This window comes from Macaca nemestrina, chromosome 3, assembly GCF_043159975.1.
Source record: "Macaca nemestrina isolate mMacNem1 chromosome 3, mMacNem.hap1, whole genome shotgun sequence".
Classification (NCBI taxonomy): Eukaryota; Metazoa; Chordata; class Mammalia; order Primates; family Cercopithecidae; genus Macaca; species Macaca nemestrina.
The window spans coordinates 157,848,152-157,873,973 of NC_092127.1; the positions used below are offsets into that span (position 1 = coordinate 157,848,152).

The 25,822-nt window shown below is 44.4% G+C and overlaps 1 protein-coding gene and 1 long non-coding RNA gene across 4 annotated transcripts in view; one reads left to right on the forward strand and one right to left on the reverse strand.

The window, feature by feature from the left end:
• The window catches only part of LOC139362434 (uncharacterized), a 32,938-nt gene extending 17,838 nt beyond the window's left edge, over positions 1 to 15,100 (reverse strand). Inside the window, exons 1-2 of one of the 3 annotated variants that reach the window (XR_011621348.1) lie at positions 14,905 to 15,100; positions 12,697 to 12,795 (exon numbers count right to left, since the gene is read on the reverse strand). This is a non-coding gene — a long non-coding RNA (uncharacterized lncRNA). Of the gene's footprint in view, positions 1 to 12,696; positions 12,796 to 14,872 lie in introns of all 3 variants that reach the window. The other 2 variants (XR_011621347.1, XR_011621349.1) reach the window with 2 other exon arrangements.
• Positions 15,101 to 15,155: 55 nt separating this feature from the next.
• Positions 15,156 to 25,822, forward strand: part of LOC105487728 (small integral membrane protein 14) — a 91,850-nt gene continuing 81,183 nt past the window's right edge. Inside the window, exon 1 of the mRNA XM_011751349.2 lies at positions 15,156 to 15,420. The gene's annotated coding sequence lies outside the window, so the exon portion shown is untranslated. The remainder of the gene's footprint in view (positions 15,421 to 25,822) is intronic.

Genomic DNA, 25,822 nt, shown 5'->3' on the forward strand with positions numbered 1-25,822 from the left:
AAGCAAAGACTCTACAGCCGGCCGGGCGCGGTGGCTCAAGCCTGTAATCCCAGCACTTTGGGAGGCCGAGACGGGCGGATCACGAGGTTAGGAGATCAAGACCATCCTGGCTAACACGGTGAAACCCCGTCTCTACTAAAAAATACAAAAAACTAGCCGGGCGAGGTGGCGGGCGCCTGTAGTCCCAGCTACTCGGGAGGCTGAGGCAGGAGAATGGCGTGAACCCGGGAGGCGGAGCTTGCAGTGAGCTGAGATCTGGCAACTGCAGTCCAGCCTGGGCGACAGAGTGAGACTCCGTCTCAAAAAAAAAAAAAAAAAAAAAAAGACTCTACAGCCTTGATTTCAAAACTCTAGCCATGAGACTGGCAAAACTCATTAGTCCAAAAGGTCAGTTGGATTCAAACTATGCCCCTGCAAAGAGAACAGGTCAAAGTTCACTTGTCCCACACAGCCCAAGTCCTCACTGAGCCCCAGAGAAATCAGAACAGCAATCCACATCTCTTCTTTTTATTATCATTTTGTAGAGACAAGGTCTCACTCTATTGCCCAGTCTAGTCTTGAATTCCTGGCCTCAAGAGATCTTCCACCTCAGCCTCCCAAAATGCTGGATTTACAGGCATGAGCCATCATGCCCAGGCACAATCCACATCTCAAAGCACAGAGGGAGAGAAAGAATCCAAGTGTCTTCAAGAAGGAGTCTGGGTGTGCTAGTGGACGACTAAGAAAGGACGCCAAGGCAACACAACTCACAGAAATTCACCACAGGACTCTACAAGGAGACCAACTTCCTTTAGATAAATAGCTTTTAATTCAGCCTATTTCTCCAACTGGACCACTGAGCTCTAGACAGAACCCATTAAGGAACAGGGCCAATTAAGTACTTGGAGCTTTTAGGGCCCAGCAATCCAAATATGTGAAAAATAGTAACAGTTGAAAGGCAGAACATCCAGGCCTTTAAAAATCAAGGACTTTATCCCTATACTGAATCCCAAGTCCCCCAAAAGAGGGAAACACCACGACACTGGGCTGCACAGTGCCTTCACAGCACACCTGCCATAAAGACATCTAAGCGTTCAGACTGCGCTGTTCTTAAACAAATGCACAAAGAGCAGCCCCCTGCAGCGATGACCATCCACCATAAACAGTGGTTGTCAGCCACCTCTAAAACTTCACAGTCTCATCAGCGACAGCAACCTCCAGCTCTCCCAAAGGACCAGCTCCAAGTACAAAAAATGTCCACAGAATTTTCCCAGAGCAGCTCCACAGCCACTGTAAAGGTCCAGGTGGACAAGCCTCTCCAGGATTCAATCGCAGCCATGGCTGACATCCATAGCAGTGCCTCTTGATATGCCCAGGGTGCCCACAAAAGAAGCAGACACACTCTTCACCCAGAGCCAAAGAACCAGCTGGCACCTGAGGAGCCTGGAGTTCCACCGAAACTGCTGCAACAGTAGTGCCACCAGACAGGCTCCACACTCCTGGTGCTCCCCCTCCATGGTTCCCACCAAGCAGCCAGCCAAACCAGCAACCTGACAAGGGGTTCCTGTGGCCCAGTTAGAGCCATGTTGCCTCAGGGCACAGCTTTATGTAATCCTGAGTGATAGAGATCTGGACATCCATGTTAAACTATAAACTAAATTCCTCCCATAGTTAGCTTGACTTTTGCCCAGGAATGAGCAAAGATAGCCAGCAAGGCTAGCAATAAGATGGAGTCAACCATGTTAGACTTCTCTGTCATCTTTGCAAAGGCAGTTTCACTAAGGTTACTGAGTGTTTAAAAATTATATGTAATTAAAACTACTAGAAATAGGGCTGGATGTAGTGGTTCATGCCAGTAATCCCAGCACTTTGGGAAGCTGAGGTAGGAGGATCACTTGAGACCAAGAGTTCAAGACCAGTCTGAGTAACACAGCAAGATCTCACCCTTACAAATTTATTTTTAGTTAGCTGGACATAGTGGCACATGCCTGTAGTCCTAGCAACTTGGAAAGTTGAGAGGGGAGGATCATGTGAGCCCAGGAGTTCAAGGTTATAGTGAGCTATGATTGCGCCACTGTACTCCAGCCCGGGTGACAGAGCAAGACTGTCCCAAATAAAACAAACTAAAAATGAAGAAAATAATAAGGTACACAAAATGTATAAGAAACGTAAGATGTTGTTTTTAAATTTTTATTTTTATTTTTAGAGATGGGGACCTTGCTATGTTGTCCAGGTTAGTCTCAAACTCCTGTGCTCAAGCCATCCTGCCATGTCACCCTCCCAAGTAGCTTGGACTACAGGTGCATGCCACCGTGTCTGGTGTAAGATATGTCTTTTTTTTTTTTTTTTTTTAAGATGAAGTCTCAAAAAAAAAAAAAAAAAAGCCCTCCAGAGTCTTACTCCATTATTCAGTCTGGAGCACAGTGGTGTGATCTCGGCTTACTAAAACCTCCACATCCTGGATTCAAGCCTCCTGAATCCTCCTCCCAAGCAACTGGGACTACAGGCATGTGTCACCACACCCAGCCAATTTTTGTATTTTTGTAGCGATGGGGTTTCACCATGATACCCAGGCTGGTCTCAAACTCCTGACCTCAAGTGATCCACCCACCTCGGCCTCCCAAAGTGCTGGGATTATAGGCGTGAGCCACCGCGCCCAGCCCCCCATCAGCTTTTTACGTAAGTGTGTTAGCAGTCATTGATAACCATTGTCTGGCTCCATTATTTCATTAGGGGTTGCAAAATGGCAACATTCTAACTCTGTCATTTCTTCTTTATTTTTTAAGCTGGAATTACTTTCCTTTACCAACTATTTATTCTGGGGTGTAGTTAATACAGGAAAGTCAGGACAAATACTTGATTGTTTATGCTTATTTAAATTTCAGAATGGGTTTGTTCCCTGGTCCCTCACAAAGGCAACCAAAAAAGTTTTTGAAATGTTTTAATATTAGGAACACACAGAGTTTAATATATATGTTGCAATCCAAAAAAATTATTTTGTCTGCTTTTTGTTTTTTTTTTAAACCAATGCTGAAAAATCTCATGTCTTTTTTATTTTTATTTTTTGAAACAGGGCCTCACTTTGTCACCCAAACAGGAGTGCTGTGGTGTGATAATAACTCACTGCAGGCTGGGCACGGTGGCTCGCGCTTGTAATCCCAGCACTTTGGGAGGCCGAGGCAGGCGGATCACCTGAGGTCAGGAGTTTGAGACCAGTCTGACCAACATGGGGAAACCCCGTCTCCACTAAAAATACAAAATTAGCCGGGCATGGTGGCGTGTGCCTGTAATCCCCGCTACTCGGGACTCGGGAGGCTGAGGCAGGAGAATCACTTGAACCCGGGAGGCAGAGGTTGCAGTGAGCCAAGAGCGCGCCATTGCACTCCAGCCTGGGCAACAAAGAGCGAAATTCCATCTCAAAAAAAAAAAAAAAAAAAAAAAAAAGCTCACTGCAGCCTTCAACTCTTGGGTTCAAGCAATATTTCCACCTCAGTCTCTGAAAGTGCAAGCGACTACAGGAGTGCACCACCACACCTGGCTAATTTTTGTATTCTTTGGTAGAGATGGAGTCTTACTATGTTGCCCAGGCTAGTCTTGAACTTGTGGGCTGAAGCAATTCTTCTGCCTCAGCCTCCCAAAGTGTTGGATTACAGGCGTGAGCCACCAAGCCTGGCCAAAAGTTATTCTGCTTTTTAATTCTCAAATTGACAAATCTTTGGTCAATGTGAGTCCCTTCAAGTTGGACCTTATGTCTTTTTAACATGATCTTGATAGCTTTGATAGCTTCACGGTATAATAAAATGTTTTGGGCCCACCTTGCACATTTCCTTCCCTAAGCTTGCGAGGAGTTCAGTGGGAAATCATCTTCAGAGACCATAATCAGGGTGATTGCGGTGCTTATCACCACTGAGTTGATTACTGTTTCTAAGTTTGTTCGGTGGTCTACAAGTCACTGTTCAGGTTCAGGTCCATTAGTGTGTAATGGAAAGAAAGTCTGAGCAAAAAGATTTAGTTTAAATAAAAGAGGTAGAAATTAGGGATCTGGGCAAGGTAGTTTATGCCTGTAATCCCAGCACTTTGTGGGGCTGAGGAGGAGGATTGCTTAAGCCTACAAATTCGAGACCAGTCTGGGCAACATAGTGAGACTCTGTCTCCGATATATAAAAATAAAATAAGGAAATTAGGGATCTGACTAAAAATGTAAAAATTTAAAGATTATGTTACCTTTCTTTTCTTTTATTTCTTTTTTTTTTTTTTTTTTTGAGATGGAGTCTTTCTCTGTTACCAGGCTGGAGCGCAGTGGCACAATCTCTGCTCACTGCAACCTCTGTCTCCTGGGTTCAAGCGATTCTCTTGCTTCAGCCTCCTGAGTAGCTTGGACTATAGGTGCCCGCCACCAGACCTAGCTAATTTTTGTATTTTTAGTAGAGACGGAGTTTCACCATGTTGACCAGGATGGTCTCTATCTCTTGACCTCGTGATCCAGCCACCTTGGCCTCCCAAAGTGCTGGGATTACAGGCGTGAGCCACTGCGCCCGGCTAGATTATGTTATCTAACAAGTATGATCATCTTAGCCTTGAGATGCATAAAATCTTATGATAATCACAATTAACTTTAACTCCTCTGATCTATTTGGTTTTCTTTTGTGACATATTTTTTAGACAAGGTCTTAGTCCGTCACTCAGGCTGGTGTACAGTGGTACGATCACAGCTCACTGCAGCCTCAAACTCCTGGGCTTAAACAATTCTCCAGCCTCAGTCTCCTGAGTAACTAGGACTACAGGCACACACCACCATGCTCAGCTAAATTTTAAATAAAGTTTTGTGGAGATGGGGTCTTGCTATGTTGCTTAAGCTGGTCTCACACTCTTGGCCTCAAATGATCCTCCTGCCTTGGCCTTCCAAAGTGTTGGGATTACAGGTGTGAGCCATCTTGCCTGGACTTATTTGGGTTTTTAAAATGAATTAGAAATTATGAAAGTAGCTAGCCAACCCATTTAATCTTTTTATTTTGGAGACTCTGTTGCCAAGGCTGGAGTGCAGTGGCACGATCTTGGCTCATTGCAACCTCCACCTCAGCCTCCCATGTAGCTAGGAGTACAAGTGCACACCACCACACTTGGCTAATTTTTGTATTTTTTGTAGAGATGGGGTTTCATGATTTTGGCCAGGCTGGTCTCAAACTCCTGAGCTCAGGTGATCTGCCTGCCTCTGCCTCCCAAAGTGCTGGAGTTACAGGTGTGAGCCACTGTGCCTGGCCCAGGATGCTATTTAGAGTGAAGCCAAGCACGGTGGCTCATGCCTGTAATCCCAGCACTTTGGGAGGCCGAGGCAGGCAGATCATCTGAGGTCAGGAGTTCGAGACCAGCCTGGCCAACATGGTGAAACCCCATTTCCACTGAAAATACAAAAATTAGCTGGATGTGGTGGTGCGCACCTGTACTCCCAGCTACTCGGGAGGCTGAGGCAGGAGAACCACTTGAACCCGGGAGGTGGAGGTTGTAATGAGCCAAGATCTCCCCATTGCACTCCAGTCTGGGCGACAGCGAGACTCTGTCCAAAATAAATAAATAAACAAACAAATAAAAAATATATAAATAAAGTTAAATAATCTCTGACATAGAAAATTATATGAGCTGAATTTATCCACACTATTTCATTTAATTAGAAGCATAAGTACATGTTTTGTGGTAGAGACTTGCAAATATGTGTATCAGACAAATTTTACAAATGTCTCAGAATTGGTTGTGTTCTTTCTAGTTCATTACTGTTTGCAGAGCATTTTCATACTGTGTCACTTAACTGAATGCCTGGTCTGTTGCTGACCCATGATCCTATCCAGAGGGTACATTGAAACCTTCTAGGGCATTACTTTCCAATTAACCTCTTTAAGATGCATAGCTTCTTTTGAGAACCAAAGTACCTCTATTGAGAGTTAATCCTAGATTATAACCCATTGAGAAAAGGAACATCTCTTCATCTATTTCAGTATTCCATTAATTTGGCATTTAGATTCTTTTCTTTTCTTTTCTTTTTTTTGAGACAGAGTCTCACTTTGTCACCCAAGCTGCAGTGCAATGGTGTGATCTCTGCTTACCACAACCTCCGCCTCCTGGGTTCAAGTGATTCTTCCGCCTCAGCCTTCCGAGTAGTTGGGACTACAGGTGTGTGCCACCATGCCTGGCTAATTTTTTTATTTTTAGTAGAGACAGGGCTTCACTATGTTGGCCAGGCTGGTCTCGAACTCTTGAGCTCATGATCCGCCCACCTGGGCCTCCCAAAGTGCTGGGATTGCAGGTGTGAGCCACCGCGCCTGGCCTTAGATTCTTTTTAACAATTGCATTTGGAATCTACTACAGGACTTTGTACCATCTGCATACCTACCTTTATCTTGGTTACATGATTTTTTAAAAGTGTGTCAGCTGTGGGTAAGCTTCAAAAAAAAAGAAAAAGAAAAAAGAACAGTGTGCATCTTAGAATTTATAGCTGGTTTCCAAATCATAGAGCTGCTGGTTTCCACTACTAAGAGTAAGACAGATAGGCAGTCCATAGAAGAGTCCATAGAAGGGGCCCAGTGGAATTCCTGCACTTCTCAGCTCCTCCCTGGCTTATTTCCTTCTCTTTTTAACTTTAAAATCTTTGCTAGTATGATATTTTGAATTGCGGCTGAAGCTAAAAGGTTTATAGATTTAATCAGATGAAGACATACTACAACAGCTAGAACAGGAGAGGAGCACTTAAAGTCCTTCTACAATGCTTGGGGCACCTTCAAGATTCACAATCCTAAATATCGCATTAGAAAAGAGAATAAGAGAATATTCCAACAGCAGAAGTGATGTCTTTTAAACTTTAGAGAAAGAGACAGGAATATCTTTGTGGAGTGTCAGGTGGGAAATGGGGAAAGTGATGTACCTTAGTGGATGCCAGAACTCAATAATCCCAAATTGCATGTGTGAGTGTGAAAAGAAAGAAATGCTGAAGAGCAGACGGGAACTATACTGAAGCTATCATACCTACTTCTCCACACTTACATATTAAACATGATCCCCAAAGTCAGGGGACAAATAGTTTGTCTTTTATTTTTCTCATCCTAAGTGTCTTTCTTTTTCAAATATTTTGGCCGGGCGCGGTGGCTCAAGCCTGTAATCCCAGCACTTTGGGAGGCCGAGACGGGCGGATCACGAGGTCAGGAGATCAAGACCATCCTGGCTAACACGGTGAAACCCCGTCTCTACTAAAAAATACAAAAAACTAGCCGGGCGAGGTGGCGGACGCCTGTAGTCCCAGCTACACAGGAGGCTGAGGCAGGAGAATGGCGTAAACCCGGGAGATGGAGCTTGCAGTGAGCTGAGATTGTGCCACTGCACTCCAGCCCGGGCGACAGAGTGAGACTCCGTCTCAAAAAAAAAAAAAAAAAAAAAATTCCCCATAAAACCACTGGTGTCTTCCCTGTTTTCCCTCATTAGGTCCTGTCTCCTTCACTTTCGTTTTTTTGAGATGGAGTCTCGCTCTGTTGCCCCAGCTGGAGTGTAGTGGTGCTGTCTCGGCTCACTGAAACCTCCGCATCCCAGATTCAAGCAATTCTTCTGCCTCAGCTTCCTGAATAGCTGGGACTACAGGGACATGCCACCATGCCCTTCTAAGTTTTGTATTTTTAGAAGAGACGAGGTTTCACCATGTTGGCCAGGCTGGTCTCGAACTCCTGATCTCAAGTGATCCACCCACCTCGGCCTCCCAAAGTGCAGGGATTACAGGCGTGAGCCACCGCGCCTGGCCCTTCAACTTCTATTATAAAAAAGCTTGAAGAATTATTCTTATTACTGGTTTAGCTTAATTTTATTACTTTCTAAAAAGTTGGTAAACAATAACGTCTATTATTATACAGCAAACAATGAATATATAAAGTCTTGTGGCCGGGTGCAGTGGCTCATGCCTGTAATCCCAGCACTTTGGGAGGCCAAGGTGGGTGGATAACCTGAGGTCAGGAGTTTGAGTCCAGCCCGAACCACATAACAGGACCCCATCTCTAAACAACAACAAGAAAAATCCTTTAGGTCTGAGATAAAACATCAGTCTCATATACTCTTTGGAACAGAGGGGATTAATTTCAAGAATGATAACCAATACCTTAGAATATTACTATTAAAAACACAGTAATTTTTTTTTTTTTTGAGACGGAGTCTCGCTGTGTCACCCAGGCTGGAGTGCAGTGGCCGGATCTCAGCTCACTGCAAGCTCCGCCTCCCGGGTTCACGCCATTCTCCTGCCTCAGCCTCCCGAGCAGCTGGGACTACAGGCGCCCGCCACCTCGCCCGGCTAGTTTTTTGTATTTTTTAGTAGAGACGGGGTTTCACCGTGTTAGCCAGGATGGTCTCGATCTCCTGACCTCGTGATCTGCCCGTCTCGGCCTCCCAAAGTGCTGGGATTACAGGCTTGAGCCACCACGCCCGGCCAAAACACAGTAATTCCTTTTTTTTTTTGAGACGGAGTCTCGGTCTGTCGCCCAGGCTGGAGGGCAGTGGCCGGATCTCAGCTCACTGCAAGCTCCGCCTCCCGGGTTTAAGCCGTTCTCCTGCCTCAGCCTCCCGAGTAGCTGGGACTACAGGCGCCCACCACCTCGCCCGGCTAGTTTTTTTGTATTTTTTAGTAGAGACGGGGTTTCACCATGTTAGCCAGGAGGTCTCTGACCTCGTGATCCGCCCGTCTCGGCCTCCCAAAGTGCTGGGATTACAGGCTTGAGCCACCGCGCCCGGCCAAAACTCAGTAATTCTTAATGCTAAGTCCCAACTACAGTTCAGCAACTGAAATATTTTTAAAATTCCAAGGGGCAGGTGGGAGGAGGGAGAGGAGCAGAAAAGATAACTATTAGGTACTGGACTTAATAGCTGGGTGATGAGCCGGGTGCTGTGGCTCACGCTTGTAATCCCAGCACTTTGGGAGGCTGAGGCAGGTGGATCGCCTGAGGTCAGGACTTCGAGACCAGCCTGGGGAAACCCTGTCTCTACTAAAAATACAAAAAAAATTAGCCGGGCATGGTGGCGTGCACCTGTAATCCCAGCCACTCGGGTGGCTGAGGGGCTGAAGTAGGAGAATCTCTTGAACCTGGGAGGCATAGGTTGCACTGAGCTGAGATTGCTCCACTGCACTCCAGCCTGGGTGACAGAGTGAGACTCCATATGAAAAAAAACCAAACCAAACCAACAGACAAAAAACCTGGGTGATTAAATAATATGTACAATAAACCCCTGTGTTTACCTATGTAACAAACCTTCACATGGACTCCCAAACTAAAAGTTAAAAAAAAAATCTGGCCGGGCACAGTGGCTCACACCTGTAATCCCAGCATTTTGGGAGACTGAGGTGGGTGGATTACAAGGTCAGGAGATCAGACCATCCTGGACAACATGGTGAAACCCTGTCTCTACTAAAAATACAAAAAATTAGCTGGGCATGGTGGCGCACGCCTGTAATCCCAACTACGCGGGAGGCTGAGGCAGGAGAATTGCTTGAACCTGGAAGGTGGAGGTTGCGGTGAGCCGAGATGGTGCCACTGCACTCCAGCCTGGTGATAGAGTGAGGCTCTGTCTCAAAAAAAAAAAAAAACAAAACAAAAAACCAAACCAAAACAAAAAAATCCAAACATGATAAAATGAAGATGTATCTCATTGCCTATTTTTCACTTGCCTTCTTTAGCATTTATCCATCTGCAATATACATATACTATATATAATATATACTATATATATTATATATATACTATATGTTATATATACTATATATTATATATACATAATAGATATAGATGATATATATGTGTATATATAATATATATGTGTGTGTGTGTGTATGTATGTATGTATATTTTTTTGAGACAGAGTCTTAGTCTGTTGCCCAGGCTGGAGTGCAGTGGCACAATCTTGACTCACCACAACCTCTGCCTCCCGGTTCAAGTGATTCTCCTGCCTCAGCCTACTGAGTAGCTGGGATTACAGGAATGTGCCACCACGCCTGGCTAATTTTGTATTTTTAGTAGAGACAGGGTTTCTCCATGTTGGTAAGGCTGGTCTCGAACTCCTGACCTCAGGTGATCCACCTACTTTGGCCTCCCAAGGTGCTGGGATTACAGGCGTGAGCCACCGTGCCCAGCCTGCAAAATATTTTTTACCCAGATGTAATCATAGTGTGCAAGTTGTATCATTTTCCCCCTTAACAGTATGTCCATAACATTTCTCCATGTGCTGTAGGGTATTTGTAATTTCAAATTATTTAATGATTTTTTTTTTTTTAAGAGACAGGGTGTTGCTATGTTGCCCAGGTTGGAGTGCAGTGGCCATTCATTGGTGTGATCCTACTACTAATCAACACGGAGTAATTACTATTTCTGTTTGACATATCCGTGGAGTTCCTAGCCAGATAAATTAGTCAGGAAAGAGGGAAAGAAGAAAAGAAAAAGAAAGAAAGAAGGGAGGCAGGGAGGGAGTGAGGGAGAGGCAGGAAGGGAGGGAGAGGGACAGAGAGAGAGAAAGAGAAAGAAGGAAATAAAGAGAAAAAGAAGAAGAAAAAAGCATTCAAATTGGAAGGGAAGAAGTAAAGTTATCTCTGCAGATCACATGATCTTATATGTAAAAAACTCTAAAGATCCACCAAAAAAAAATTTAGAACTAATAAATTCAGCCAAGTTGCAGGCTACAAAAGCAACACTCAAAAATCACCTGCATTTCTACATACTAACAATGAACACTCTAAAAAGGAAATTAAGAAAGCGACCAGGTGATGTGGCTCAATGCCTGTAATCCCAGCACTTTGGGAGGTCGACGTGGGCAGATCACTTGAGGCCAGGAGTTCAAGACCCTGGTATTCAAGACCCAGGAGTTCAAGCCCATAGTGAAACCCTGTCTCCACTAAAAATACAAAAATTAGCCAGGGTGGTGGCACGCACCTGTAGTCGCAGGTACTCAGGAGGCTGGGGCATGAGAATTGATTGAACCTGGGAGGTAGAGGTTGCAGTGAGCTGAGATTATGTCATAGCACTCCAGCCTGGGTGACAGAGCAAGACTCTGTCTCAAAAACAAAAAGCAAGCAATTCCATTTATAATATCATCAAAAAGAATAAAATAGGCTGGGTGTGATGGTTCATGCCTATAATCCCAGTACTTTGAGAGGCCAAGGCGGGAGGATCACTTGAGCCCAGGAGTTCGAGACCAGTCTAGGCAACATAGTGAGACCCTATCTCTATTTTCAAATACGAAAAAAAGAAAATTTTTTTCAAGATAAGGTCTGGCTCTATCGCCCAGGCTGGAATACAGTGGCGTGATCTTGAGTCACTGCAACCTCTACTGCCTGGGCTTAAGCCATTCCCTCCCATCTCAGCCTCCTGAGTAGCTGGGACTACAGGCACCACCACCACGTCTGGTTAATTTTTTTTTTTTTTTTAAGAGACAAAGTTTCGCCACCAGGTCTGGTTAATTATTATTTATTTATTTATCTATTTATTTATTTATTTATTTTTGTAGAGACAAGGTTTTGCCATGTTACCCAGGCTGGGTGCAGTAGTTTGCATTTCCCTTGAGGCCAGGAGTTGGAGAACAGCCTGGCCTGTGAACATAGTGACAATCCTGTCTATTAAAAGAGAAAAAAAGCTGGGTGGCGCATTCCTGTAGTCCCAGCTACTCAGGAGGCTGAGGTAGGAGGATTGCTTAAGCCCAGGAGTTCAAGGCTGCAATGTGCTATGGTCACATCTGTGCATAGCCACTGCACTTCAGCCTGGGTGACACAGCAAGACCCCATCTCTAAAATAAGTAAATAAATATGTTTCCTTAATGTAGTAGCCAAAAAAGAAAATCATTTTAATTTGGAATTTTTGATTACTAGACTGTAATTACCTTTGATTACTAGAAGATTTTCAAACATTTGTATTTCCTTTGTGTGTGTGAACCATCTGTTCATACTATAAAGTATATAAATCCGTTCATACTATAAACCTATACATGTGTGGCAGGCATTAATTTTCCCCATTGATTTGTATGAATCCTTTATATATTATGGTATTTCTCCTTTATCTATCAGTATTTATTCCAAATTTTCCAATTGATGTTTCTTTTTTAATTCTGTGTCCATTCAACAAATATTTATCCAATGTTTACTATGCTCTTGGTTGTATGGTAGGAATTCTATGTTGTTCTTTACATATAGAATTACACACTTTTTAGTTCTTCCATCGTTTAGTTTTGAAAAACTGCACTTATGGGCCGGGCACAGTGGCTCACGCCTGTAATCCCATAACTCTGGGAGGCCAAGGTGGGCAGATCGCCTGAGATCAAGAGTTTGAGACCAGCCTGACCAACATGGTGAAACCCTGTCTCTACTAAAAATACAAAAATTAGCCAGGCGTGGTGGTGTGCACCTGTAATCCCAGCTACTAGGGAGGCTGAGGCAGGAAATCGCTTGAACCCAGGAGGTGGAGGTTGCAGTGAGCCGAGATTGCACTGCTGCACTCCAGCCTGGGCAACAGAGACTCAGAAAAAAAAAAAAAAAAAAAAGGAAAAACTGCACTTAAAGATCAGAACAAAAAAAGCACATGATATCCCATATCAGTGTCTGTGGGTAAGAGCCAGCCTCTTCTAGCTCTCATGAACTTGCAATCAAATGTTGGGCAGGGATGCAGTCATCTGAATGCTTGATTAGGGCTGAAGGATCAATCAAGTTAGTTCACTCACATGGCTGGCAAGTTGGTGCTGGCTGTTAGTGGAGGCTTTTTCTCCTCTCCACATAGGCCTGTTAATAGAGCTATTCGAGCAGAGTGGTGTGGAGACTGCCTTCCCCCAGAGCAAGCAATCAAAGAGAATGAGAGGGAAAACTGCAATCAGTGCCTTTGTGACCCAGCCTCAGAAGTCACACACATTCAGCTGTATTCTATTGGTAAAACACAGCAGTCCTGATTCAAAGGGCTGATGCAGACCACCAGAAGTGACAATCATTAGGGGTCATCTTAGAGGCTGACTACCAAGGATCCCAAAATCTTTTTTTTTTTTTTTTTTCCTGAGACAAGGTATTGCTATGTTGCCCAGGGTGGAGTGCAGTGGCTAATCAAAGCCTCTAACTCTAGGGTTCAAGCAGTTCTCATGTCTCTGCCTCCTGAGTAGTTGGGACTACAGGCATACAGCACCCCGCCAGGCTAATCCTAACATCTTGGTTTTCCTGTAATTTATAAAGCTAGTACTGCGTGTGCACAGTGACCCATGCCTGTAATCCCAACACTTTGGGAGGCTGAAACAGGAGGATCACTTGAGACCAGGAGTTCAAGACCAGCCTAAACAATACAGCAAGACCCTATCTCTATAACAAATTAAAAAAAAAATAGCTTAGTGTGGTGGCATGTGTCTGTAGTCTTAGCTACTCAGGAGGCTAAGATGGGAGGATCACTCTGAGCCCAGGAGTTCGAGACTGTTGTGAGCTATGATCACACCACTGCATTCCAGCCTGGGCAACAGAGCAAGATGCCATCTCAAAAAAAAAAAAAGCAAGTACTCAGAATGTTGCAACAACCAGTACAATTCTACTTTGTACCATACTGTTCTCTTAAACACAGCTGTGTTCTCAAACACATACGTGGACATGGGTGCACTCCAGCATAACAGATTTTGTTTGGAGTTCCACAAATTAAAGACCCTTTGCTACAGTGTCAGCTCATTAGGGCACCAGATTCCATCTCAAACTCTGAATTTGAGTAAGCAGAGTTCAAGATTGCAGATTAAGGACCCAAATCTTTATTCTTTATACCTACTTTGTAGTTAGTTAACTGGGAAACACTTCAAGTTTTACCAGAAACCTCTAATTTTCTAGAAACCTTTACCTGTGTTCAAGATCCACTTTAAGTAAAAATCTCTTGTAAATTATACTAATTTGGGGAAGGTGATTCAGCTTGTTGAGGGGTAATTAACCAAACAGCTGAGGTGGAAGTCTGGGTAGGTGAAAAAGTCATCAAATCTGAGTTAAGAAAGCTTGCAGCTTTCACCTCTCCGTCAAGACTGGCAAAGAGGCACATTTGTGAAATCTTTGTTTGGGACTCACTTTTACTTCGTCACTTGTCCCATTTTAATTAAAGTTTGCCAACTGAAGGACCTAAGAAAACAATATAGTTCTGCATTTTGCCAAATTGGTTAATTTCCAGGGTCCCCAAAATTTAGCGGGGAGACTCAGAGGCTAGAATGGGAGAGTAGGAAGCACCAACTTGCTCTAAAAAGAAAATTGGGTAGAAACAGCACCCTTATTCCAGCTCTACAACCAAACCAACGAAGACTTGGGCCGGCTGGCTGCCTAGCCACAGCATTCCCTCCTACTTCCCTACTATCTCCTGACTAGCAAGTCATCTTTGGTCACATATCTTTAATTATGTAGTTTGAGACAGTCTCACTATCACCCAGGCTGGAGTGCAGTGGCGCGCGCGATCTCGGCTCACTGCAACCTCCGCCTCCCGGGTTTAAGCGATTCTTCCACCTCAGCACCCCGAGTAGCTGGGACAACAAGCGGGCACCACCACGCCTGGTTAATTTTTGTGTTTTTAGTAGAGATGGGTTTTCACCATGTTAGCCAGGCTGGTCTCGGACTCCTGACCTCAAGTGATCCGCCCACCTCGGCCTCCCGAAGTGCTGGGATTACAGGCATGAGCCACCAAGCCCGACTACATATTTCCTTTACTAATATTCCTGTTGAACTTAATTTTGGTCGTTTCCGGTGCAAACATGTTAGGGTAAAGGAAACCAATAACTGCCACATTTGATGTATTTTTGTAATCCCCATCTCCAATTTCCATCCGGGCCTGAGTAACCAAAAGCACTCTATAGGGGTAGACTGCCTCAACAAACTTCAATCTGTAACCACGTCTACATCTACCACGGTATTCTAAAGACTCCGTCGAGGAAAACCTTTAGCTCGGGCAAAGGGAGACACATTTGAAAACACTGTCCGCCGCCGACGAAACAGGCTACGCGGAAGAGTTCAACACACAACCGGCCTCGCCCCGATTGCTTCACAGTCCTCAGCCACACCCCTCCCAACCGGAACTACATCCCCCGCGCTCCGCGCCCCCACGCACAGCGTGTCGTAGGCGTCTGAAGCCGCAGGCTCCCGCCCGGCTTCCCGAGACGCACAAGGCAGGCGCTGGGCGTGCGCATGCTCGGCAGGCGGGGCCGCTGGAGTCTCCAGGCGCTGCCATCTGTTGCACTGCCGCCCGCGGGAGCCATCAGATCCGGGTCTTGTGGCTAAGAGTGACGTGGTCACTCGAATCAAAACAGAGGAGGGGGAGGAAGCCGGCAGCCAGGAGCGGCAGCGGCAGCAGCGTCCGGAGCAGCCGCAGCCTTCTGGAAGCTCCAGGCGGTCTTTCTGCCGAGCCTCGGTCCCGGCCCCCATCCTCCCCGCCCCATCGGTTGTTGTCTGGGCGGGTGAGTGTCTCCCCCTCTCCCACCAGCGTTTGCTGGCTCACCCTCCCCTCGCCCCAGTTTTTCCTGGGGGCTCCCCAGGCTCTCGGGGACTGCGGCGGCTGCGGCAGAACAGGGCTGTTTCTCGGGCTTAGCGATTCCCCGGCCGGGCTGGCGATTCTGCACTGGGAGAAGCTCCGCTGCTGCCGAGCCCGCGCCCCCCGCAGAGTCTGCAATTGGGCTTTCTCTGCAGGATGTCAGAGTCGGTGCTTGGCAGGAAAGGGCAAGGTAGCCACGGATGGTTTTATTTTTAGGATCAGATTGTCGACACGGGTGGAGACGTATAATGGAGTAAAAAGAGAGTCGTAGCTGGAAGGAAAAACTCACAAATCCCGAAATCCACACTATCTTGTTTACCGTCTCCCTCAGCCCTTTCTGGGTACGGTGAAGTCACTAGGATGCATCCTTTGTTGTGATAAGTGAGACAAGAAAGCTGCCACCCTGAAAGCGAGAGCTTTTTAGCTCCTATTGTGTCGCGAATTTAAAGGATCCCCTTTTTCTGTTTGTTCAGTAGGTGGAACCAAGGCTGACAGTGAAGAGGTAGCAGCACCTTTTATTGGAACTAATAGTGTGTGATAAACTGGTTACCAGCTGTACCCGAAGTCCCGTGTTGCTGTTTAAAGGCAGACTTCACCAAAGTGGCTGTTTATATGTGCCAGGATTTTAGCAGAGACGGTTTGTTAGCTGTAGAGAGTCGGTAGGATGTTTTCAGTTACCCCAGTTGGCAAAACCGAGGCTGTGGCCTTATTAGAATGTCTTACTTTTGCATCGAGAGAGTTGGTTGAGCTTCACACACGTAATAGCTACATTTGCAGAAGAGTCCTTCCAGTTCTTGTGTGTTATTGTCAGAAACAGTTAGCAGCTGTACACATAACTTGGAAAGCGTAAGACCTTCCAGGTGTTGGAGTCTTGCGACGCTTAGGAGGCATTCTCGCCGCCCGGCGCTGTGGAGGTTGCAGGAGGCTTTGCATTCCCTTCCATTTAGGGTGGCTGGCCGCGCAGATTCCTTTAGTGTAGCCTGCTCGGAACTTGCCGCTCTCCGCGGCCCTCCACAGCACTGCGACCAGAAAACCAAACCTTTTTGTCCTAACTTTTTTTTCCTCTTTTTTCCAACATGGTTTTTAAAAAGAACACCGCTTCACCCCCGCCCCCGAGAACTCATTAATTGAGGTGTTTGTGTGGTTAACAGCAAGAAAGAACAACAGTACGTGATAGTTAATTGCTCCTTATCAAACCAGTAAGAGTTACGAGTTTAGATTATTTCCTTGAAGGGTATGTCCTTGTGGTATAACATGAACCTCTTAACCAATCTTTTCTTCAGTGTTTGCCATTGAGATCTTTTTTTCTTACTACTGCAGTTGGAATCCTTCTGATTTAGAAGAAGGAAAAATTTCTTGAAGTTCTTTTTCAGCTTTTTACCTTTTATGCTAGCCTATAACTAATATTTTTGGTTATACGAAATACTTTGTGTAATAGAGAAAATGTTGATAAAAGCAGATGGGAAAAAAAATCAACAATCCTGCCACCCAAAGATCACCAAAATGTTAGTTTATACCCTTCTAAACTACTTTTTTGCATTTATATATTTTATACAAATGTGGTATCATACCACATATGCTTTTCAGTACGTAACCTGCTTTTTCACATTCTAATACTTCTTTTTTGAGTAATAATTTAAAGTTTTCAGACATGGACTTCGGACCTTAAATTTTAGGGAGTATTCACTGTACAGTAGTGCCCGCTTATCCGTGGTTTCACTTTTAGGGGTTTCCCGAGTTTCAGTTTCTGTGGTCAACCACAGTTCGAAAATACAATAATATTTTCAGAGACCACATTCACATTACTTTTAGTATATTGTTATAACTGTTCTATTTTATTATTAACTGTTGTCAATCTCTTACTGTGCCTAATTTATAAATTTTATCATAGATGTGTATAGGAAAAAAACAGTCCATATATAGGGTTCACTATATGGGCTTTAGGCATCCACGAGGGGGTTGTTTTATAATTTTTTAATTTTAAAATTTAATAGAGACGAGATCTCACTGTGTTGTCCAGGCTGGTCTCAAACTCCTGATCTCAAGTGATCTTCCGGCCTCAGCCTCCCAAAATGCCAGGATTACAGGCATGCTGAGCCACCAGGTCCAGCCCACTTGGGTTTCTCTGAATGTATCCCTTGTGGATAATGGAGGACTTCTATGTTTGGCAAACCATAATTATTAAAAGCATGGTTTTAAAAGGTTTCCTGACAAATCTCTATGATAATGCACGATTTAAGAAATTAATATGCATTGTGTGGCAAAGTAAGGCCTCACTTGTTTGGCTCTTGGGAAAGAAAGCACAGCCTGAGGATAATATGAAAGTTTAAGTAGTTTTTGCTAACTCAGTGGTTTGATTTGGGTAAAGATTTAGTTCTATTCCGTAGTTATACCCTGTTCCAAATGCTGATCAGATGTTCAGGATCCAGGCAGTAAGGTCCTGGAAGATTTTAACTTTACACATCACACTTTTTTTTGGGGGGGGGGAGATGGAGTCTTGCTCTATTGTACAGGCTGGAGTGCAGTGGTGGATCTCAGCTCACTGCAACCTCTGCCTCCCGGGTTCAAGCAATTCTCCAACCTCAGCCTCCTGAATAGCTGGGACTACAGGTGCACACCATCACGCCCGACTAATTTTTGTATTTTTAGTAGAGACGGGGTTTTACCATGTTGGCCAGGCTGGTGTCAAATTCCTGACCTCAAATGATCTGCCCACCTTGGCCTCCCACAGTGTTGGGATTACAGGTGTGAGCCACTTCCCCTGGCCCACATCACACTTAATATACATTGAGTTACCAGTTGGCACCAAAAGAGCCTGCTATGGAAGGAAATGTCCTCTTCATCTCAACTTCAAAGGATAAGTACATGCCATGAACTATCCTAAATCTGCTAATAACTTATTTTGAGTTTGAGCCTCATAAACTTACCTGAAATCTTTAAATCTCTATTTTCATTTTGCAGCGCTTGGATGAGCAGTCCTAGATGTTTACTACTCATTATACAACCTAGTTTCTTTTTCTTTGATTTGGCTTATAGTGTTCAATATGTATTCTAGATTTGTCCACTTCTTCCCATCCCTACTGCCATCAGCTTTGCCAGGTTATCTTCGTCTCTTACCTGATCTATTGCAGGAACTCCTGGTCTCCCTGCTTCCACTTTGGCTTTTTATTGTGCATTTCCCTTACTAGCCTAAGAGATCCTTTAAAATGTAAATTACCTTGACACCCCCTTGTTGAAAGTTTTCCATCCATATTCAAAATAAAATCTAAACTCTACCAAAGCTTGCCAGGCGCTACAAGTTTCGGCACTGCCTTCCTCTCTTACCTTACCTTGTTTCCTTCTACTTAGTTCAGTACCCTGGAGCCTGGCCACGTGAGTTTCTTCCTGTGTATCAATCCCACTTGCATTTTTGTCCCTGGAAGTTGCCAAGCTGGTTCTTGCTGCAGGGCGTCTGCATTTGCTGCACCCTGGGGCTTCAGTACTCTTCTCCCAGATCTTGCTGTGGTTGATACCATTGTGTTATCAGGTGTTAGGTCGGATGTTGCCTCTTCAAGGAGACTGACCAATCTCTCCCTTGTATTTTATTTTCTTCACAGCATTTATCAATATATGGAATTTTTAAAAAATGTTCTGTCTCCTACCCTGGAAATTAAGCTCTGTGAATATGAGACCTTGTCTGTCCTTTTCACTGCACAGTAGGTACTCAGTGAATGTTGGTTGAATAAATGAACTTAGTGAAATGTCTGTATTCCTCTTGAACATACTGTCTATCGTAGGCCGTTTTTTTGTTTTTTTGTTTTGTTTTTTTCCCCATGAAAAAACCCTAATTTTCAGCCTCTTTTTATAGGGCAGTGCCTTATTCTCTTTGGTGTTTGGGTCAGAGTACACTTATATTCTACTTTAGACCTGTGGAATTAATTTCTGGGAGAAATGGGTCTTTAAAATGTGTATTTTCAATAAATCAGGTGATATTAATGCATATCAAACTTTGAGAATCTCTCAATGTTTTAGTGGCTTTTCTTTGGATGATTGATTCTTTTTTTTTTTTTTTTTTTTTTTTGAGACGGAGTCTCGCTCTGTCGCCCAGGCTGGAGTGCAGTGGCCGGATCTCAGCTCACTGCAAGCTCCGCCTCCCGGGTTCACGCCATTCTCCTGCCTCAGCCTCCCGAGTAGCTGGGACTACAGGCGCCCACAACCGCGCCCGGCTAATTTTTTGTATTTTTAGTAGAGACGGGGTTTCACCGTGGTCTCGATCTCCTGACCTTGTGATCCGCCCGCCTCGGCCTCCCAAAGTGCTGGGATTACAGGCGTGAGCCACCGCACCCGGCCGGAAGATTGATTCTTTATAGTAGTAATGATAGCTACCATTTTTTTGGAACTCTGCTTTATATGTCAAACGTTATGCTAAAAATTACTATTACATGTTTTCATATAACTGCAAAGCAACTCAGATATGTAGGTATCATACAAATGAAGACAATGAGACACAGTAAATGGCGGAAACTTGAATTTGTAACCCAAGTCTTTTTAATCACTGTACCCTACTGCTTCAGAACTACAGAGTTTAGAATTGTGTTCAGTACATTAAGAGAGGCCGTGTTTTTGTTCAGGACATGGTAGTGTTTTCTGTTCCTTTTCCAATCCTGTCCTTAATGAAGTCCATTGTTTTGTTGGTCTTTTTGCCTGAAGTTGCACAAACAGGAGATGACTTTAAAACACATTCTGTGGCATGGCGCGGTGGCTCATGCCTGTAATCCCAGCACTTTGGGAGGCCGAGGCGGGTGGATCACGAGGTCAAGAGATTGAGATCATCCTGGCCAACATGGTGAAACCCCTTCTCTACTAAAAATACAAAAATTAGCTGGGCGTGGTCATGCATGCCTGTAATCCCAGCTACTCGGGAGGCTGAGGCAGGAGAATCACTTGAACTCACAAGGAGAAGGTTGCAGTGAGCCATTGCACCACTGCACTCCAGCCTTGTAACAGAGCAAGACTCCGTCTCAAAAAAATAAAGAAACAAAAAACATTCTGCAAAGACTCCTAGGTCTTGCATTGTTGTACTGAGTGCTGAGAGCCCACCAGGCTTCAAGTAATTTTGGAGCATTTTCTTCTTACTTGTGTATTACCTGCTCATTCCCCACACACAAAACCTATTACTTTGTGTTGATCAAATCATCAGAGTTCTTCCTACATTTTCTCCTTTGATTTGTGTTTTACTATTGAATTGAGTGGCGCGACCATGGCTCACTGTAGCCTCAACCTTCTGGGCTTATGTGATTCTCCCGCCTCAGCTTCCTGAGTGGGTAGGACCACAGGCCATACTACCACACTAATTTTTGTTTGTTTGTTTTTTGTGGAGACAGGCTCAGGTTGGTATGGAATTCCTAGGCTCAAATGATCCTTCTGCCTTGACTTCCCAAAGTGCTGGGATTACAGGCGTGAACCACTGCATCCAAAGATATTTTAAATAAACAGATTTACTTGAAGTTTTCCTTTAATATTGGGCATGAATGTAGTTTCCAGTTTTCCACAATTATAAATAATATTATGGTGAACCATGGCTTTAAATAATTAACCTAAAAACTGAATAATTACAGCAGCCAGTCTAATTACAAATAGAAGGTATATTAAAGACTTCATAATTTTTTTTTTTTTTTGAGACACAGTCTTACTTTGTTGCCCAGGCTGGAGTGCAGTGGAGTGATCTCAGCTCACTGCAACCTCTGCCTTCCGGGTTCAAGCAATTCTCCTGCCTCAGCCTCCTGAGTAGCTGGGATTATAGCCATGCGCCACCATGCCTGGCTAATTTTTGTATATTTAGTAGAGACAGAGTTTCACCATGTTGGCCAGGCTGGTCTTGAACTCCTGACCTTAGGTGATCCACCCGCCTTAGCCTCCCAAAGTGCTGGGATTACAGGTGTGAGCCACTGCTCCCGGCTGAGACTTCTTAAATGATTTTAATCATAATTCAACAAGTATATACAGCATATATATATACTTGCATATGCTTAGAAAATGTTACATGAAGTTTTTAAACATTTTTATTTATTTGTTTGTTTTTGGTATTTTTCGAATTCTAAAATCTTCCTGAGACATAAAGATTTGTCTTTTTTTCTTTTCTTTCTTTTTTTTTTTTTTGTGAGACGGGAGTCTCACTCTATCACTCAGGTTGAAGTGCAGTGGGGCGATCTCGGCTCATTGCAACCTCTACCTCCCAGGTTCAAGCTACCCTCCCACCTCAGCCTCACTAGTAGCTGGGACCACGCTTGGCTAATTTTTGTATTTTTTGTAGAGTTGGGGTTTTGCCATGTTGCCCAGGGTGTTCTCAAACTCCTGAGCTCATGCAGTCCACCTGGCTCGGCCTCCCAAAGTGCTGGGTTACAGGCATGAACCATCGTGCCAGTCAGACATGAAGGTTTTTTTTTTTTTTTTGAGACGGAGTCTCGCTCTTTCGCCAGGCTGGAGTACAGTGGCCTGATCTCAGTTCATTGTGACCTCCGCCTCCCGCGTTCAAGTGATTCTCCTGCCTCAGCCTCCCAAGTAGCTGGGATTACAGGCACGTGCCACTACGCCCAGTTAATTTTTGTATTTTTAGTAGAGACAGGGTTTCACCATGTTGACCAGGATGGTCTTGATCTCTTGACCATGTGATCTGCCCACCTCGGCCTCCCAAAGTGCTGGGATTATAAGCATGAGCCACTGCGCCCAGCCGACATGAAGGTTTTTAATAGAAGCTGTCTCTGAGGAGAGGAAAGTACCTCCTTTTTTCCATTTTTTTTTTAACTTTTGGTATTTAAATTTTAAATTATAAATGTATATTTTATTTTTTAAAAATTAACTCTCTGGGAAAGTATATTTTTCTAAACCAATTTTTAGGTGTATAGTAGGACTTATATATGTTTTTGATAACATTTAAGACTTCTGTTCTTTTGTTTTGGAGAAAGTTACCTTCTTATTGCTTATTTTCATATTGAATTTTCATTTCCTTTTTTTTTTTTTTAAATTTAGGCCAAAGCACAGATGTGTCTCAGCTTTGTAAAAATACAGAATGGCAGAATAAAGCTGGTTTATGCTTGACTGCACTCATTGACAAGTATTACAAGTGCAGAGCTTTCAAAATTTAATAGTGAATAAAGGTGTTTCAAATCGAATTACGGATGCAGTAAGCATCTTCCTGGTATATGCACCAGACTTAGAGGTCATTGTTCTGGCTGCTATCATGTTTTATCTTGCAACATAGTTTTTTTCTTTGTTTGCTTGCTTGTTTGTTTTGACATGGAGTCTCCCTCCGTGGCCCAGGCTGGAGTGCAGTGGCAGGATCTTGGCTCACTGCAAGCTCCGCCTCCCAGGTTCATGCCATTCTCTTGCCTCAGCTTCCTGAGTAGCTGAGACTACAGGCACTCGCAACCATGCCCAGCTAATTTGTTTGTATTTTTAGTAGAGATGGGGTTTCACCGTGTTAGCCAGGATGGTCTCGATCTCCTGACCTTGTGATCCGCCCGCCTTTTCCTCCCAAAGTGCTGGGATTACAGGTGTGAGCCACTACGCCCGACTACAATATAGTTTTTATAAACAAGTTTACTCTTTTTGTTTGTTTGTTTGAGATGGAGTCTCACTCTGTCACCCAGGCTGGCGTGCAGCAGCACGATCTCAGCTCACTGCAACCTCCACTTCCCAGGTTCAAGCGATTCTTGTGCCTCAGCTTCCCGAGTAGTTGTATTATAGGCATCTGCCATCATGCCCAGCTAATTTTTGTGTTTTTAGTAGAGACGGGGCTTCACTCTGTTGGCCAGGCTGGTGTCAAACTCCTGACCTCAAGTGATCTGCCCACCTCAGCCTCCCAAAGTCCTGGGATTACAGCTACCATGCCCTGGCAAAAACAAGTTTGCTTTTTATACAATACATATTTTGCTGCTTTGTTACTCTTAGGAAAGGTAATGTAGAAGAAACTGACTTGCTTGAAATTTTGAACAGACTTTTAAAATCTGTTTATTCATTTTATTTGTTAACAATTGCTTTTCTTTCTCTCTCTCTCTCTCTCTCTCTGTCTCTCTCTCTCTCTCTCTTTCTTTCTGTCTCTCTCTGTCTTTTTTTTTTTTTGACAGGGTTTCGCTCTTGTTGCCCATGCTGGAGTGCAATGGCACAGAGCATAGTCTTGGCTCACTGCAACCTCCACCTCCTGGGTTTAAGTGATTCTCCTGCCTCAGCCTCCCAAGTAGCTGGGACTGCAGGCACTCGCCACTATGCCCAGCTAATTTTTGTATTTTTAGTAGAGAGAGTGTTTCACCATGTTGGCCAGGCTGGTCTTGAACTCCTGGCCTCAGGTGATTCGCCTGCCTTGGCCTCCCAAAGTGTTGGGATTACAGGCGTGAGCCACCATGCCTGGCCCAATAATTGCTTTCTTTATCATGGTAGTTCTAAGCATTTTTCCCAATATGACTAATGATGTTTATGCACGTCTTTGTGCACATGTCATCTCAGCTATGATATGGAAGAAGGAGGCTGTGCGTTACATAGTTTGGAGAGCAGTAGCCATACTCTGCTTCTTTCATTTTTATTTTAGTTAGAAATGGGGTCTCTGTCACACAGGCTGGAGTGCAATGGTGTGATCATAGCTCACGGTAGTCTTGAACTCCTAGGCTCCAGTGATCCTTCTCAGCCTTCTGAGTAGCTGGGACTACTACATAAGAAGGCACATGCCAGCATGCCTGGCTAATTTTTAAAGTTTTTCATAGAGACGGTCTCACCACCTTGGCAGGCTAGTCTCAAACTCCTAGGCTCAAGCCATTCTACCTCAGCCCCTCAGAGTATTGGTTTTACAGGTGTGAGTCACTGCCCTCAGCACTCTGCTTCTTTCTGCTCAGAGAAATCATATAGACAAGCATGTGAATGAAATATTAAGGAAAAGTCTTGATTCTGTTGTAATTTATTTAGATAACATGCATCATTAACAAACTAGTACCATTGCTTGTAATATACCTCTCAAGTTTAGAACGCACTAGTATTTTGTAATCCAGCTGTTAAAAACTGCTTTCTGGCCAGGCATGGTGGCTCGTGCCTACAATCACAGCAATATAGGAGGCTGAGGTGGGGAGATCACTTGAGCCCAGGAGTTCAAGACCTATCTGGGCAACACATCGAGACCCCATCTCTACAAAAAAGTAAAAAAATTGTGTGAGTGTGATGGCACGCACCTGTGGTCTCAGCTACTCCGGAGCCTGAGGTGGGAGGATTGCTTGAGCTGGGGAGGCTGAGGCTGCAGGGAGCTGTGATCACACCACTGCACTCCAGCCTAGGCAACAGAGACCCTATCTCCAAACAAAAACCTACTGCTTTCTTAACATTTATAAGTGGGGCCATTGTGGTGGCACACGCCTGTAGTCCTAGCTACTTGGGGGACTGAGGTGGGAAGATGCCTTGAGCTTAGGAGGTCAAGGATGCAATGAGCCATGATTACGCCACTGCACTATAGCCTGGGCAATAGAGACCCTGTCTCAAAAAAAAAAAAAAAAAAAAAAAAAAAAATCATTTATGAGTAACTTGTATCCACTATTATATGGGATCAACATAATATGGATTTTTTTTTTTTAAAGAGACAGAGTCTTGCTCTGTCACCCAGGCTGGAGTGCAGTGGCGTGATCTTGGCTTGCTGCGACCTCTGCTTACTGGGTTCAAGCAATTCTTCTGCCTCAGCCTCCCAAGTAACTGGGATTACAGATGTGCACCACCACGCCCAGCTAATTTTTGTATTTTTAGTAGAGATAGGTTTCCGCCATGTTGCCCAGGCTGGTCTCGAACTCCTGACTTCAGGTGATCCACCCAGCTTGGCCTCCTAAAGTGCTTGGATTACAAGGCCTGGCCTGAAATTTTTCTGTTTCTGATTTATGAAAAAATTTTCCTAGCTGGGCACAGTGGCTCACGCCTGTAATCCCAGCACTTTGAGAGGTTGAGGCAGGTGGATCATCTGAGGTAAGGAATTCAAGACCCGCCTGCCCAACATGGCAAAACTCTGTCTCTACTAAACATACAAAAACTAGCTGGGTGTGATGATAGGCACCTGTAATCCCAGATACTTGGGAGAATCACTTGGACCCAGGAGGTGGAGGTTGCAGTGAGCTGAGAATGTGCTGCTGCACTCCAGCCTGGGCGACAGAGGGAGACTCCTGCTCTAAGAAAGAAAGAAAAACATTTTCCTGAGTATTTGTTTGTTTGTTTGTTTGTTTTTTGAGATGGAGTCTCACCCTGTCACCCAGGCTGAAGTGCAGTAGTGCGATCTCGGCTCTCTTCAACCTCCGCCTCCCGGGTTCAAGCGATTCTCCTGCCTCAGC